Source organism: Notothenia rossii, assembly GCF_949606895.1.
Source record: "Notothenia rossii genome assembly, chromosome: 8".
Lineage (NCBI taxonomy): Eukaryota > Metazoa > Chordata > Actinopteri > Perciformes > Nototheniidae > Notothenia > Notothenia rossii.
This window is the reverse complement of record NC_136906.1, coordinates 38905841-38922022: the sequence shown is the minus strand read 5'-3', so window position 1 is coordinate 38922022 and position 16182 is coordinate 38905841. Positions and strand designations below refer to the sequence as shown.

At 44.0% G+C, this 16182-nt stretch overlaps 1 long non-coding RNA gene and 1 pseudogene across 2 annotated transcripts in view; both read right to left on the bottom strand.

Annotated features, from left to right (window-relative positions):
• LOC307016191 (mitochondrial adenyl nucleotide antiporter SLC25A23-like) overlaps positions 1–1316 on the bottom strand; it is a 124679-nt pseudogene extending 123363 nt beyond the window's left edge. Inside the window, exon 1 of the transcript in view lies at positions 1112–1316. The product of the transcript in view is annotated as a mitochondrial adenyl nucleotide antiporter SLC25A23-like (transcript). The remainder of the gene's footprint in view (positions 1–1111) is intronic.
• An 11040-nt stretch (positions 1317–12356) lies between these two features.
• Positions 12357–15292, bottom strand: LOC307014666. Its single transcript, XR_013801285.1, has 3 exons — positions 15139–15292; positions 14506–14752; positions 12357–12449 (listed from the first exon to the last, which is right to left on the bottom strand). It is a non-coding gene; the product is annotated as an uncharacterized lncRNA (long non-coding RNA).
• Between the last annotated feature and the right edge of the window lie 890 nt (positions 15293–16182).

Genomic DNA, 16182 nt, shown 5'->3' with positions numbered 1-16182 from the left:
ACAAAATATACACAGCCACTTGTTTGTATTTGTCAATGATGTTTAAATCAGATTTATATTATTATACAGTTCCTACTGACCTTACTGTTTAAATCAGATGTATATTATACAGAAAGTTCCTACTGACCCTACTGTTTAAATCAGATGTATCTTTATACAGAAAGTTCCTACTGACCCTATACTGTTTAAATCAGATGTATCTTTATACAGAAAGTTCCTACTGACCTATACTGTTTACAAAAGATGCCTGAAAAAATAAACATTTAAAAAAGTTGCCGCGATGTCTATCCCATGTCACTCTATTATTGATTTAGGGGAGGGGGCGGGGCCCCATTGTCCGACCTGCGGGTGCGGAGCCCCGAAATATTGCGCAACGCCACTGACTAGGCGGCAGTTAGCAGCTAGCGGCTAGCTAGTAATTATGCTAATTTACACATCAACCGTTATACTTTTATATTACGCTGTAACAGGATCTAGTGATATCCAAGCAACAGAGCTTCATTTAGCGTGAAATAATTATTGCACTGTGTTAAACCAGTCCAGATTTGATGAGTGTGTACTGTAGGTGTAGTGGTTTTAGACCAGGACCTGGTCTTATGTGGTCAAGATGCGAAAGAAGCACTGACATCTCCCTTTTTTTTTATTTTCACAAATAGAATTAAGGTTTCATAAATCTCAAACTGTGTTATAAAGAATCTTTGGACTCTTTGGGATAATCCAGTCCAAATAAATCGGCTATGCAGCGATTTAAGAGGTTCAAACACAGAGGATTGTTCGCTCAGCGCTGTAAATTAAATTTCCCTTAACTTTCCCCTTAACTGCCGAATCGGAAGTTCTGAATCAGAAGCCAACTTCAGCGTCGTTAACATTACTGGGTTATTTGGTGATAAGTACCAAAGTAAAGTAACTTCAGACGCAGACGTCACGTAGCGTCTCAGACGAGAGGGGTGGCGACGAGAGTGTCGCGTTACTTCTCTCGCGGCATAGTTCACGGCGTGGTAGGCGACGATCGTCACGATTGGTTGCTCAGTTAGTTCAGTCTTTGGCATTAATCAGACCTCATATATATCACAGCTCATACCTGTTCTGTCTTAGCATCAGCATGTCTCACCTCCTCCGCCTCCCCCCGCTGTAACCCCCGAGCAGCCAGTCCAGTCTTCAGCTCACTGATGTCCACTCTGCCGTCTTTATTGAGGTCCAGCTGACTGAACAGCTCCACATACCTCCCCTCTCTGCCCCGGGTCCAGAGGCTCTCCGGCTCCGGTCTCTCTCGGTTCTTTGTTTGCTCCGTGGCGAGTCTGGCCGTCTTCGCCCATGTGAAATAAAGAGAGCCGGGTGTCTAGTGGTCAACTGCTACTATCTCAGCCGAGCTGGACACTGTGAGGACCGAGGGGCCCTCTGTAAAGCCCGCTCCCTCACACCGCAGCTAGCTGGGACAGCGAGGCTAATAACAGAGGCTGTGCTGCTCCGCTGCCTTGGAGGATCTCCCCCGGGCTGATGGATGGATGTTGTTACACAAGCCCTTGTTGGGATAATTCTCGTACCAATTACATACTCGGTCCAGCTCTCCAATACACATTAAGATAAACTAAAGTTTCCGTCTTAGCTGTCAATGAGCTCCGGGTTTATGGAAATCCAGCAGTGCCATAAAACGTGACTACTTAGGCCTACAGCACGTTTTTCGACGTTAAACGTTGTGGACGTTTACCTGTTCACAGTACTTCCAAACAGACCTGAAGGGAACATGACTTAAATGACTTTACCTCCACACATTAATCCACCTACTCTCAATGACGCTCGCGCCTCTGCATCACGTGCATGGCTCCTCAGCGCATACTCAGCAGAGACAGAGAATGAGAGGATTCCAGACGTTTCCTTTCTAGCAATGAGCCTAATTGCTTTAACTGTTAAAATACTGCTCAAAAGCAGTGTCCAAGTCTATTAATAACAATGTTAATAAGTTGCAAAGATGAATCAAAAGGGTTATTTTTATTAAGGAGCCTAGTATTAGATTTGTTTTCTGACAAAACCTGTAATAATTTATAGGCCTACTTTTACAACATTTTGCAAGCTGGATCGTTACCTACAAAGGAGTATTTTTCATTCATATTTCGTATAGTACAGGCATCATACTGATAACAATACTATAACTTAAGTGAAAGATCTGAAAACGTAATCAACCACAATGTTAGAAGAAGGTCCTGTAGAATGATCACTGTCAGTTAAATTAACCCCTGACAGCTTATTGGCTATAAATAGCATTAATAATGAGGATTGTGAGCTGTGACGTGCAGCAGCGGACAGTAGGTGCCTGGTCAGCCAGAGAGAGAGAGAGAGAGAGAGACAGAGAGAGAGACCTGAAGCAGACCTGAGCAGTGACTGACATTACAGAACCACCCTGACCAAATCCATTGTGGACAGCTTGGCCATCAAGTCTGGCCTTTTCAAATAATCATATCAATATTTCCCAAATTTGGAAAACAAACATCCTGAATTTGACCACAAAAGCACAGTCTGACAGCAGAATATGTTTTTTAGAGGCCACAATCTGAGGAGCAGAGAACAACATTGATATTTAAAAAAGCCCTGGTCGAAGAGGGATGCCCCATACAAAAAGTAATGCTATGCAGTGTTCAGGAAGTTACCAGACCACTGGAAAAGTGTGACGAGCGCAACAACCCTTTCACTAAACCAGCAAAAAAATCCAACTAATGGGTCAAACTGATTAAATGCGAAAATAACAGCATTACCTTAGAACTTGTGCAAATGGTAGAACCATTTCCTATAGGCTTTCATATCTTCAAGAGAAGAATAGTGTGTAATGATAACTGAAGTGTTTTATTACGAAAGGAAGTTCCGCAGTTGATGCTCATGTTAAAATATACATATTTGGATCAGGGGAGAGCAAGTTGGAGTCCCACTGCAGTCAGCATGTCGGTGTTTCCAAGACCCAAATTGCACCATGGGGATTGTCCACAGTACTGAATGTATGTAAGTCGCTCCAGATAAAAGCGTCTAACAAGTGACATGTCATCTATGAAATAAAAAATTCATATTGTTTCGATATTTTGGGATCGGAAAGTTCTGATAGTTCTGATGTTATCAATAGTGTTACTTATTTACGATTAATTACATATTGAAAGGAGAGATGGTCAAAGGGATATAAACAGTCCAAGAAACATAAAGAGCAACTGTTCAAATACATATTTTAGGATCAAAACACCCAATCAAGGTATTGTACATAACTGCCATCAGTCTTACTCGAGGAGGTGATATGACATATGATGTGATATGCTGCTGCACAGAAATGCTAGAGAGGTTCAGGTTCATGTTGGTTTATGTTTATTTTCTCACTCACCTTTTATCTCTCATTCCAGGCTTCCTGATTGGTCCCACCTGTTTCTCATTATCATGTGTTTAAATTCCCCTGTCTCCCTGTGTTCCTCGTCAGTTCGTTTTTGTCTATTGCCATGGTCAGTGCTTTACTCTTGTCTCTTGCCACAGTCAGGTCTATGCTCTTTTGAGGTATTGATAAGTTTGATCCTCACTACGTGAGCGTTTTCATTTTTGTTCTCCATTTTTGTAGAGACCATTTTTTGTTGATCATTTTTTGCTGTTCATGGAAAAATAAAGTATCTTACAAATACTTTACCTCTGTGCAATTGGGTCCTACCCAATCTGTCTGAGTTCGTAACAGAACGAACTGACCATGGACCCAGCCGACCCAAGAACGCTTCAGGCCGCCCTGTCAGCACAAGGCGTGAGGATTTATCACCATGAGGAACAGCTGGGCATAGCTGCCCAGGAAAGGAAAGAGCTGGAAGGACACCAGTCAGATTATCAAAAAGATATCTCTACACAGATGCAACAACTGATTGCCCAAATGAATCATTTTTTCACTCACCAACAGACTGTTCTTCCGGTGACATCATCCAGAGCTGAGAGGTTGCCTGTCAATACTCCAGCTGACACAGTTTACCCAAATCAGGCTGTTTCTTCCCCTTTACGGCTGGCTCTTCCGGAGAGATTTTCCAGAGACTTCTCGAATTGCAGAGCCTTTCTGGTACAGTGCGATCTGCATTTTCAACACAACCCAGGAGCTTTTTCATCTGATCATGGTAAAGTGGCGTTTATCGTGTCTCACTTAACGGGAAGAGCTGCAGCCTGGGCTACTGCAGAATAGTCTCGAGACACCGAACTATGTTACTCATTGGCCGATTTCATAGAGACCATGAGTCACATTTTTGACCACTCATCGCCTGCTACATAGGCCAGCAGAAGACTGTTTCAAATACGTCAGCTCAACCGTCAGGTGGTTGATTATGATTATTATTATTTGGAACCGATAAAGGACCAGCTGGCTCCACTGGAAACACCCCGGGATCTGGAATCCCTCATCGCTGTATCCATCCGGATCAACAACCGACTTCGGGAGAGGGAGAGAGAGCGCCGGCGCACCAGTGACGGACATCCCAGTTTCCAGGGCTTTCCTCGGAGAGCCGCTCCGCCGGGGGAAGTTTCCCTGCCCGCGGCTTTAGACCGTCAGAGGACAGCGCCTCCGCCTGACTCAGACGAACCCATGCAGTTGGGTAGGACCAGGCTTTCTTTGGAGGAGAGGCAGCGCCGCCTTCGGGAGGGTTGCTGTTTCTACTGTGGCCAGTCGGATCACCAACTCTCCTCATGTCCGGTAAAAGACCGAGCTCACCAGCCAAGAGGAAGGCGCTGGTGAGCAAGCTTCCCACAGACTTCCCTCCTTGACCTGTCACTCAGGTAAACATTTTTATTAACAATCAGGCCATTGACCAGGGTGTGTTAATAGACTCAGGGGCTGACGAAAGCCTTATGGACTGGGGCATAGTCAGCTAGGAATAAAGACTGTTCTGCTATCTCAGCCTGTTAATGCCAGTGCCTTAGACGGCCGCTTGTTGTTCAGAGTTACCCATTGCACTGAGCCCATTCAGATTACTGTGAATAAGGACCATACAGAGAGCATGCAATTTCATATTTTTGAGTCGGCTCAGCACCCGATTATCTTGGGGTTTCCATGGCTGAAGACCCACAATCCTGACATTGATTGGCGTTCAGGGAAAATTAAGGAATGGGGAGAGGATTGTATTGGCTGGTGTAAACTTTCACAATCTGTTAATGCACCAACAGACTCTAGTAGAATCATTATTGATCACCCTGACTATCCTGATCTACAGAAGGTACCTCCCTGTTACCATGATTTAAAAGAAAGCGTTTAACAAATCCAAAGCCCTGTCGCTACCTCCTCACCGAGATTTTGACTGTCCCATTGATCTCTTACCGGGAGCCCCCATTCCCAAGGGGAGACTTTACTCGATTTCGAGACCTGAGAGAGCAGCAATGGACGAATACATCTCCTCTTTACTCAAATCAGGGATTATCCGTCCTTCATCTTCTCCAGCCGGAGCGGGGTTTTTCTTTGTGGGAAAGAAATACTGGTCTCTGAGACCTTGCATAGACTACAGTCCACTAAATGACATTACAGTGAAGAAGCGCTATCCTCTGCCACTCATGTCATCTGCTTTTGAACTGCTTCAAACTGCCAAGATATTCACCAAGCTAGATTTAAGAAATGCATATCACTTGGTTAGAATAAGAAAAGGGGATGAGTGGAAGACAGGATTCAACACTCAGAGTGGTCACTATGAGTACCTAGTAATACCTTTTGGACTGTGTAATGCACCAGCTGTGTTTCAAGCTTTTGTGAATGAGGTTTTGCGAGAATATTTGAATATTTCAGTGTTTGTGTATCTAGATGATATTCTGATTTTCTCCCCAGACGCTAAATCTCATGTTAACCATGTCCGCCAGGTTTTGCAGAAACTGCTTGAGAATCAGCTATATGTCAACGCAGAGAAATGTGAGTTCCACACAGAAGAGGTGTTTTTCTTGGGATACATAATCTCACCTAATCAAATGTAAATGGATCCTGCTAAAATCAGTGCAGTATCCAAGTGGCCCACACCAGACTCCAGGAAGAAGGTTCAGCAGTTTCTAGGATTTGCTAACTTCTATAGGAAGTTTATTAGGAATTTCAGTTCTGTTGCTGCCCGTCTGCATGTTCTGACTTCTCCTAAGGTTCCTTTCAAGTGGGTTCCCCAGGCGGACATTGCTTTCCAACGCCTCAGAGAGAGATTCACATCAGCTCCCATACTCACCATTCCAGATCCCCAGCGCCAGTTTATGGTCAAGGTTGATTCTTCCAATGAGGGAATTGGAGGAGTACTGCCTCAACGATCTGTAGAAGACAACAAGATGCATCCATGTGCTTACCTGTCGCGGAAGTTGACAACAGCAGAGCGGAATTATGACGTGGGAAACAAGGAACTGTTAGCTGTAAAAGCTGCCCTCGAGGAATGGAGACACTGGCTAGAGGGGGCAGAGCAGCCGTTTTTAGTCTGGACAGATCACAAAAATCTGGAATATATAAGAAAGGCTAAGCGTCTCAATTCCCGTCAGGCCAGGTGGACACTATTCTTTATTAGGTTCAACTTCACACTCTCTTTTCGTCCCGGGTCTCAGAATCAAAAACCTGATGCTTTGTATCGTCTTTACGATCCAGAACCACTTGCTGTAGAGCCCAAGACCATCCTTCCACTTAACCGTGTGATCGGAGCCTTTTCCTGGCAAGTGGAGTCGGACGTTAAAAAGGCGAATGTCATGAATCCAGCACCTAGCGAGTGTCCCAACAATCTGCTGTTTGTTCCTGAGGCTCTTCACTCCAAGGTCATCCACTGGGCTCACTCATCTGTGCTTTTGTGCCACCCGGGAGTAACAAGGACAATGTTCAGGATTCAACAACATTTCTGGTGGCCAGCCATGAGGAAGGATGTGGCGGAGTATGTAGCGGCTTGTCCGGTGTGTGTGTGTGTGTGTGTGTGTGTGTGTGTGTGTGTAATAAGAACTCGTCTCAAGTCAAGATGGGCTTGCTCCAGCCGCTGCCGATTCCCCAACGTCCTTGGTCACACATTTCAATGGATTTTGTGACAGGATTTCCTTCATCCAGAGGCAAGACTACGGTTCTAACATTGGTGGATCGATTTTCAAAGATGGCTCACTTCATCCCGTTGACCAAGCTTCCCTCTGCCAAAGTCAGCGCAGAGGTCATGATGAATCACATATTCAGGATTCATGGATTCCCTGATGACATTGTTTCCGACAGGGGTCCACAATTCGTTTCTGGAAGGAGTTTTGTCGACTCATAGGTGCCACCGTCAGCTTGTCATCAGGATATCACCCTCAGTCAAATGGACAGTCGGAGCGTCTGAACCAGGAACTAGAAACAACGCTAGGTTGTCTCGTCAGACCACCTGGAGTGACCACCTCACATGGGTCGAGTTTGCCCACAATACTCTTCCTACGGCAGCCACAGGTCTCTCTCCATTCCATTGTGTCAATGGTTTCCAGCCTCCGCTTTTCCCTAACAACGAGAAAGAGGTGATGGTTCCATCGGCTCATGCCATGATCAGACTTTACCGCCGAGTTTGGGCTGGTGCTCGCCAGTCTCTTCTCCGAAGTTCAGCTCGCATGAAGGCTGTTGCAGACGTCCATTGCAGGGTCGCTCCCTCCTACAGACCAGGCCAAAAGGTTTGGCTTTCCACTAAAGACTTACCACTCCATGTCGCCTCAAAGAAACTGGCTCAGAGATTTGTGGGTCCTTTTCCGGTGTCCAGAGTTATCAACCCGGTGTCTGTACGCTTGCAACTCCCAAGGAATATGAGAGTGCATCCAACGTTTCACGTCAGTAAAATCAAGCCGGTGTGTGAGAGCACACTTGTTCCCGCCTCCAAGCCCCCTCCACCGCCCCAGTTCTTTGAAGGAGGTGAGTTTTACAAGGTCCGTAAGCTACTGAAGGTCTGTAATAGGGGGAGGGGGAAGCAATTCCTGGTATACTGGAGGGGTTATGGTCCTCATCAATCAATCAATCAATGTTTATTTATATAGCCCAATATCACAAATGTTACATTTGTCTCAGTGGACTTCACAGTTTGTACAGAATATCAGTATGACAATACGACACCCTCTGTCCTTAGACCCTCACATCGTACAAGTAAAAACTTCCAGAGAAAACCCACAGTTTAAAGGGAAAAATGGGAGAAACCTCAGGGAGAGCAACAGAGGAGGGATCCCTCTCCCAGGACGGACAGACGTGCAATAGATGCCGTGTGTAAATTGAAAAGATAATACATTTGCTACATAGGTCCTGAGGCTAGGAGCTGGGTAGCTGCTTCATTTATCGTAGACAAGACTCTTATCCACGACTTTTACAATCAGCCTGGGCCATCAGGAATCGGCCCTAGAGGGGGAGGGGGGTACTGTTGTGCACCGACAGAAATGCTAGAGGTTCAGGTTCATGTTTGTTTATGTTTGTTTTCTCACTCATCTTTTATCTCTAATTCCAGGCTTCCTGATTGTTTTCACCCTGTGCTCATCAGTGTCAGTCCTGCCCCAGATTGATCCCACCTGTTTCTCATTATCACGTGTTTAAATTCCCCTGTCTCCCTGTGTTCCTCGTTAGTTCGTTTTTGTCTATTGCCATGGTCAGTGCTTTACTCTTGTCTCTTGCCACAGTCAGGTCTATGCTCTTTTGAGGTCTTGATAAGTTTGAGCGTTTTCATTTTCGTTCTCCATTTTTGTAGAGACCATCTTTTGATGATCATTTTTTGCTGTTAATGGAAAAATAAAGTATCTTACAAATACTTTACCTCTGTCTCTCGGGTTGTGCAATTGGGTCCTACCTCCTGTGGTAGTGTCTGAGTTTGTAACAGAATGTCTGAATCAAAATCAATGTGAGTCCGCTGTCCGCTTCATTTTTTTAGTAACTGATAACATTAGTGTTGAATTCCAGCTCAAAGGGAGATAAGGTAGCTGATAAATTGGCAAAAGGACCTTTTTTAAACAAAGAGACATGATATCGGTAAATAAGATAATGAGGGTGACATGCCCTGCACCTCTCTCCCTGCTCTGCTCGGCCTTGTCTTCCTGCCCTGGATCCCCTCTTGGCTCAGTTACACTTCGTAGTCTCTTTTGGACCAGCTCGGCTCAGTTTCTCTCCTCTCTTTCCACTATGAATTACTTAAAAGCAACATGAATAATAGAGGATTTAGTTGGTTTATTCCCTGAATTCTAATGGTTCACATGCCAGGTGGAGGTGATGCACATATAATCTAGTTTGCCAACCGCCATTACAATTCAAAGAAGAAGACCCACTTGGTTGCTATACATGCAAAAACCATTAAAGAGCAACTTCCAGGTTAAAGACACCTGTGAATAAATGTGTAGGAAAATGATGAATACACTAGATTTAAAAAATATATATATACAGAAATATACACTACAGTGACATCTGGCGTCGTTTTTGTAAGAAATGTTCACTTCTGCATTAAAAAAAGCCTCGGCACGTGACCTCCCGCGTGTGACGTAACATGGGGGAAACAAGGTGGAGAGCGGCCGGTGTAACGTATTAATAAACATGGATCCCAATGCTAGTTTCGACACAGAAGACACAGAAGTTGAACATGAATATTCGAATGCATATGACGGACCACAACCTTATAATTATGAGCCTGCTAGGCGTCCAAGAGACCAGGAGCAGCCAATGATTAGAAGAAATAACGGCCATCGGAGAGAAATTGAGCTGTGGTGTGAGGAGAACCAGTGGAGAACTGGGCAGCTATCTTGGTGAGTGACCGGCGTTAGCTACAGAATGTTAGCTAATGTCACATCACAACATTGTGAAGCTAGCTATCATATATCAGGCTATAACTAAAGTAACATTGATAATATAGTAACGTTACTGGCAGGACTGTTGATACTGATCCATAACAGAAACTAATGCGCAAGTATCAGCCATATCTCGCGTTACCTAATGCAACTCCACACTACGGTGCAGTGTACCGGAGGGGAGACGCGAGATACGGCTGATACTTGACGATCTGGCGGAGAAAGGTTGTGGAGCCTCCGTTGATATGCCGTTGTAAATGGCTTGATGTAAAGCAGGTGTGTAGTTGGGGAGGGTGCACAGCTGATTGCAGCAGGTGAGTGGAAGTTGAGCCGGGAGCCAGGAGTGACAGCCACCACGCACACACAAACAACACAGACAGGGGGAAACAAACAAACACAAAGGAGACGGCTGGAGCAGTACAGCCACCACAGCGTTACCTAATGCAACTCCACACTATGTCTTACGGTGCCGTGTACCGGCGGGGAGAGAGAGAGAGTGCAGCGAAGGGGGGTGGGAGAGAGATGTAATACGGTTTCCTGATAAAGCTGTGGAGAGTATGTGCTGCAGGGAGGTGGATGCAAAACGCACCCAGGAATGAACGCTATCGCCGGTCCTTTTCCCGTGAGAGAAACTGTGGACTCGATGTCCTGACAGGCTGGTATTTGTGCAACCTGCACAAACACAATACTGCACCATGATTAAAATGGTGAAATACAATGTAAAACTACCGAAAAATACCAGCTCACTAAAACACAACCGCTCAACTCAACGCAACTACTAACTATACCCACGGTCAGAGAGCGGAGATGTTTACCCTTTGTGATGTAATATGACGCGTTTGACGTATGACCTTAAAAAAAAGCAGTTTTTAAGAGCAGAGCTCAAAATTGCTCCTTTCCCTCTGAATTCCTGCCCTTATGTCTCGTAAAACATATCAAATCCTACATTCACTTTTTTAATTGTAATTTTCAAGCAAGTTCAAGCATAAATGTAGAAGAAAAAAAAACCCTGCAAGATGCTCTTTAAGTAAAGCAGGGGTGTTGAGGTATAACATACAGAGACATGTATACTCCATGTAATACTGTGTACCATATTGTTTATGTAAGTAGCTGCGACTACTACTGTGTTCATTGGATAGTGCTGTAGCACATGATGATGATGTCACTACCTGGGGTATAAGACCGTTGGAAGTCACGCCCCTTCTCTCTCTGTCCTCAAGTCTCTTGAGATGTGTGCATCTAATAAATAATGCCGTGATGAATGGCTAAACTTGAACTGCTGAGAATATTCACCTTTCTGCTGCAGAGACAAAAGGTAAAAGTATAAATTTGCTAACAAGGGGTAAGATTATAAACACAACATTGGCCAGAATACTGGGACCTCAGTGACACAGGAAGAATACATCTTTACAGCATTCTAAAACACGTAGGGTTAGGCGCAAAATGGTGCAGGAGCCCAAGGGAAGAGAAGGTCCTTACACGTTTCAGAATAGAACACACAGGACTAAATCAAACACTCCACATAATTGGTAGCTACACCACTTGACTGTGTACACACTGTAATAAACAGGAAACTGTCAAACATCCCTTTAGACTGCCACAAATCAGCGCCGTATAGATAGAAGAGTTACGACAGCGGTAGTCCAAAAACGGTTATCGTCACGTGGTTCATGCAGACGAGAATCGTTCCCCGGAAGTTCATGGCGGGCAATGTGAATGCATTGATAACAGGAGATAGAACTTCGACTTTTGGTAATTATTAGTGAATAAAGGTTTTGATTTGCAATATTTATACAACAAATTTATATGTGTATGTATTTACATCAATATGTTTTAAAAAATAAAATAGAATTTGCTAATATTAAGTGATAATATTAGGATTAGTGTGAACAACTAGTTTACATGTTAGGCTAACAGTGCCTTGGTTAAAGAGCCTGTTGCTGTTTATTTATAGCTTTGAATTCTTTCAAACCAATATTATCTTCTTAAACTTGTATAGTAGTCAGGAGCATCATTTTCTAATGTTTATTGATATATTTAGAGGGAGGGGATCTAAAGGACTGCTTCAAAATTCAGATTAGATTAATTTCTACCATTTTCTTAAATTCATGGTAGTTTCAGTAATCCCATGGTAATTGAGGACATAAGTTATCTAAATGACTAATGTCATCTTTATGGCTTTCAGAAAGGACAGGAGACCGACAGGTGACTATCAAAGGACTAGCAGCAGCAGCAGCAGCAGCAGCATGATGATGATGTTAAATGTGTTGTTTTAGGAACATCCATTGCAAATACATGGAATTCAATAAAAATTGAATAGCATATCATGCAGTTTGTCTGTGCCTTTTCCTCCGTGTTGTCCTGGTTTGCTGTGCTGCCTCCTAGTCGCCACCATGGTTTGCTGTGCTGCCTGGGGATGCTCAAATCACTCCGAGAAAGGAGTACGAATGTACGGCTTCCCCACTGACACAGAGCGGAGGAAAAAATGGCTGGCTCAAGTCAGCAGGAGCAATTTCACGACCAACAGCAAAAAAATATGTGAGGTAATTATATACAAACACTGCATTTGCACTTTTTCACAAAACGAAAACCACACCATTGGGAAAGGCTTGAAAAACACAGAGTTGAGACTCAGGGTGCAGGGTGAGGGTCTCAGTGCAGGTATTCAGGCTCCATTGAATCCCCCTCTGGTTCTTGTGCTGAGAGAGGGAGTAACAGACAGGAGAAAGGGTTATACACACCTATATAGCACACCTATTGGATGGGAAATTGCCTTGGGGAGATAAGGTGTGGTCTTTGTTCCCAACTGAAGTTATGGAACTTTATTATTTGTGAGTTTAACAAAGTATGACAAATGGCATCAGTAATAGATGTGATATTAATTTCTATAAAGTTGTCTCACATTCTTGGTCATATTTTATATACAGTATATAATGAGTATAACATGTCCAGTAAGTATAAAGTGTTTCCTAATACTGTGTATTCAACCACTATGGAATATGTATGTGGGCAGACAAAACTGAGTTGTTCTGTGTGTGAAGTAACCTCAAGTCACTCCGCAGGCACATTTTGATGCAGACCAGTTTGTCAAGACTAAAAAGGGCAAGACTAGGCTGAGAGCAGAGGCTATACCCACCATCTTCGTGCATCGCCCTGTGGTCAAAAACAGAAGGGCCCCTGCACCACGATTCACCCTGGGACCTGTATCTACAAAGCCCATAGCTCATGATCACAGCTATAGTGTGAAAGGTCACACAGGTATAATAAGTATGAACTCTTAGTAACAAAAGTCATATTTCTTATTTTTAAGTGGTATAATATTTTAAATGTTCAAAAATGTACAGTGCCATCATGTCTTCTACTTACATTAGTCTCAAAGATTGAGGGAAGAAGGGATGAGGAGACTGAGAGAAAGGAAAGTGAGGGTGAAGAAAGAGAGGACATGGCTAGTGAGGAGAGACAGGGAGGGCGGACACCACCCACTCTCGATCGTCATTGTGTAAACAGGGGTGATAATGGCAACAACATCAATTTTGGCCATACAAGAGGAGATGCTTACACAAGGACACAGGTTTGTGTTAACGTCAAGGTTCACACAAGACTGCCTTGAAAATACATTCAGCTGTGTGAGGTCTAAAAATCCTGTCCCAACTCCAGTGGAATTCCATCATGCACTGAGAATCATATCTGTGGGGCAGTTCCTCACCACCATCAGCTCTGGGAGCTATCAGGAAGACCACAGTAGCTTTTTGGCAGACTTCCTGGACACAGGGGAGCCAAAAATCACTCCATCAGTCAGAGTGGAACAGCTGATGGCGGTGAACAGAGCAGCTGCACCTGACCTCACAAAAACTGAGAAATGTATTCTCTTCCATCTTGCAGGCTACATCGTCCACAAAATCATCAAGTTTGCCAGCATCTGTGAAAAATGCAAAATTGCAACAGAGCACCATGATGAGAGTCCTTCTGGTGACAACAGCTTGTTAGTGGACTTAAAAGACTTCAAGGCAGGTGCTCTTTTTCGTCCCTCCCAAGAAGCCTTTGACTTCATTCACCAGATTGAGGAACTATTTAGGACCAAGACTGGTTCCTCCCTCATGCAGCTCCCCAACGCAGTGGGTGTCTTGGAGAAAGAAGCTCAGGCCCTCTCTAGCAGGCTGCCGTCATGCTGTGGAGTACAACAAAAACTCGTAAAAAGATTCATACGGCTGAGGCTGAGAATTGAGGCCAAACAAATCAGAAATGACAGAAAAAAAATAAAATTAAAAGATGGCCATTTTGGAAGCAAGAGCCAATCCAAAAAGGTGAAAAGGAACAACAGCAGCCAAGCTACCACATCCAGCAACCCCCAAACAGATCCACAGCTGCAATCATTTCCATTAGTCGTTGCAATGGAAATATTTGGACTAAACATTGCTCTTCCACCTGTCAGCACCCAGCTTACATCACTGCCCCTCCACCCGTAACATCACTGCCCCTCCACCCGTAACATCACTGCCCCTCCACCTGCCAACATCACTGCCCTCCACCTGCCAGCACCCAGCCAGAGGAGCGCAAACAACAAAAACAAGCAAGGTGTCCCGTCATGTACCTGGAAGTTTGGGTTGGCAAAATGGAGTGAGAGAGGGACTTGAAAAACCTTGGTGGCTCTCTACTCATGTTGTTACAGTTGTCTTGGTTACACCTCTCAAGTTTTTTTTTTGCCATTTCTACATCTTTAGAAAATATGAAATAAAAAATTGAAGTGAAATCAACCTCTTCTCTGGAGAACAAACTTTGATTTCTCTGTCTTGTGAGTTTGCAGTCTTGCTCCTCCACCTGTAACATCACTGCCCCTCCACCTGCCATACAGTAGGTTACTAAAAAGATTACTTATATAATACAGTGATAGAATACATGTTTAGTATGCTTACTTATATAAAACAGTAGTATTAAACTTACCTTGTGTTTTCACTCTCACTTAAGTCCCTCTCCCTTTGACATCAATCCAAAATCAGCTGAGCTGCAACATAATACAGACAGGTAATAATCAACATAATCATAAGGACACAATATGGCTCTGCTAAAAACACTCACTCTTACACGCACCAAACTTTATATTTATCTAATATTTAACTCCATCCACCCCCGCATACAATCCCGTTTATAAGCCCCTCTTCTCTAATTCAACAATGTTGGACGAAATGACATTAATAGAACGGAATTTACAATTAAAAGGCTGTTCAACGTGTGCTGCTAACTTGATCCGGTAGCTTTATCTGTTATCTGTAAACGTTCCCTAAATCTACTAATTTAGGGATAACCCACTGACATCCTTTAATACACATGTTAATTTGAATCAGATGTACTGATAATATCCGCAATATAAATCTTTAAACTTCTTCTTACCTTTCAAAAGTCCGTCACGAACGGTCTATTATGCTGCAACTCTACTGCGCTGCTAGCCTTGGCGCTAACTTCCGGGGAACGATTGAGAGGCTCCACGATCCGCCATTGCTGTAAAAAAGTGGTCCATTGGAGTGAACGGAGATGACGTAACTCTCAGTCTATACGGCACTGCCACAAATATGATGACAGGAGAAGAGTGATGGCACGCGGCACCGTAACCAGTGGCAGGAATTAGTGGAATAAGTGTGCAAAATATTAAAATGTTATTTTCGGATCATGAACGAGACCGCCGCCAGAGCGCGTCTCCCCGTTACCTGCAGAAGGAAGCCATGCACGCAACAAAGCCCCGCTCTCTCTAAATCCAGTCGACTTGCTGCTGCCTTCCTCCGTGCTAAAACGATCAGGGGTGTAGTGCTGCCGGAGCGCACTGGCACTTCACACATTGCATTAGGCTACCCATAAGGAGCTGTACAAATGCCACAGTTTTTGCGTGGCTGCGTCTTTAGTTGAAAGCCCAGTGGGGATCTGCTCATCTCTCATCGAAAATAATACACAGGGGCGGACTGGCCATCTGTGTGTTCTGGAGAATCACAGAACGGACGGCCGTCATTATTATTATGCGGTTCAAACCAATTATTTAAATTTGTTTTAACCGCATCATGTAGGCCAGTGGTTCTCACACTTTTTCTGTCATTCCCCACTTTGAACAGGTGGCCCTTTTCAATTCCCACCTGTTCCCCATCGCTCCAATAAAATGCTAGGCAAGCTTAAAATGGTCAAATGTACGTTCTATAACAGGGGTCTCCAACCTTTTTTAGGATGAGAGCTACTTACAAAAAATAAAACAAGTCGTGAGCTACTTTTACTCCTCTTTTTTTGTTTTTTTGCAGAGTATATATTTAGCACATTTGAACATTTTATGCTTACCTTTAACCTTTGTGTGCTGTTTGGGTCTGTGGGACCCGTTTGCAGTGTTTACTAAAAGAAAATTATTTTAACCTGCTTTATTTTGGGGTGGACCTCACCCCTCCTCTAGGGGGGTCC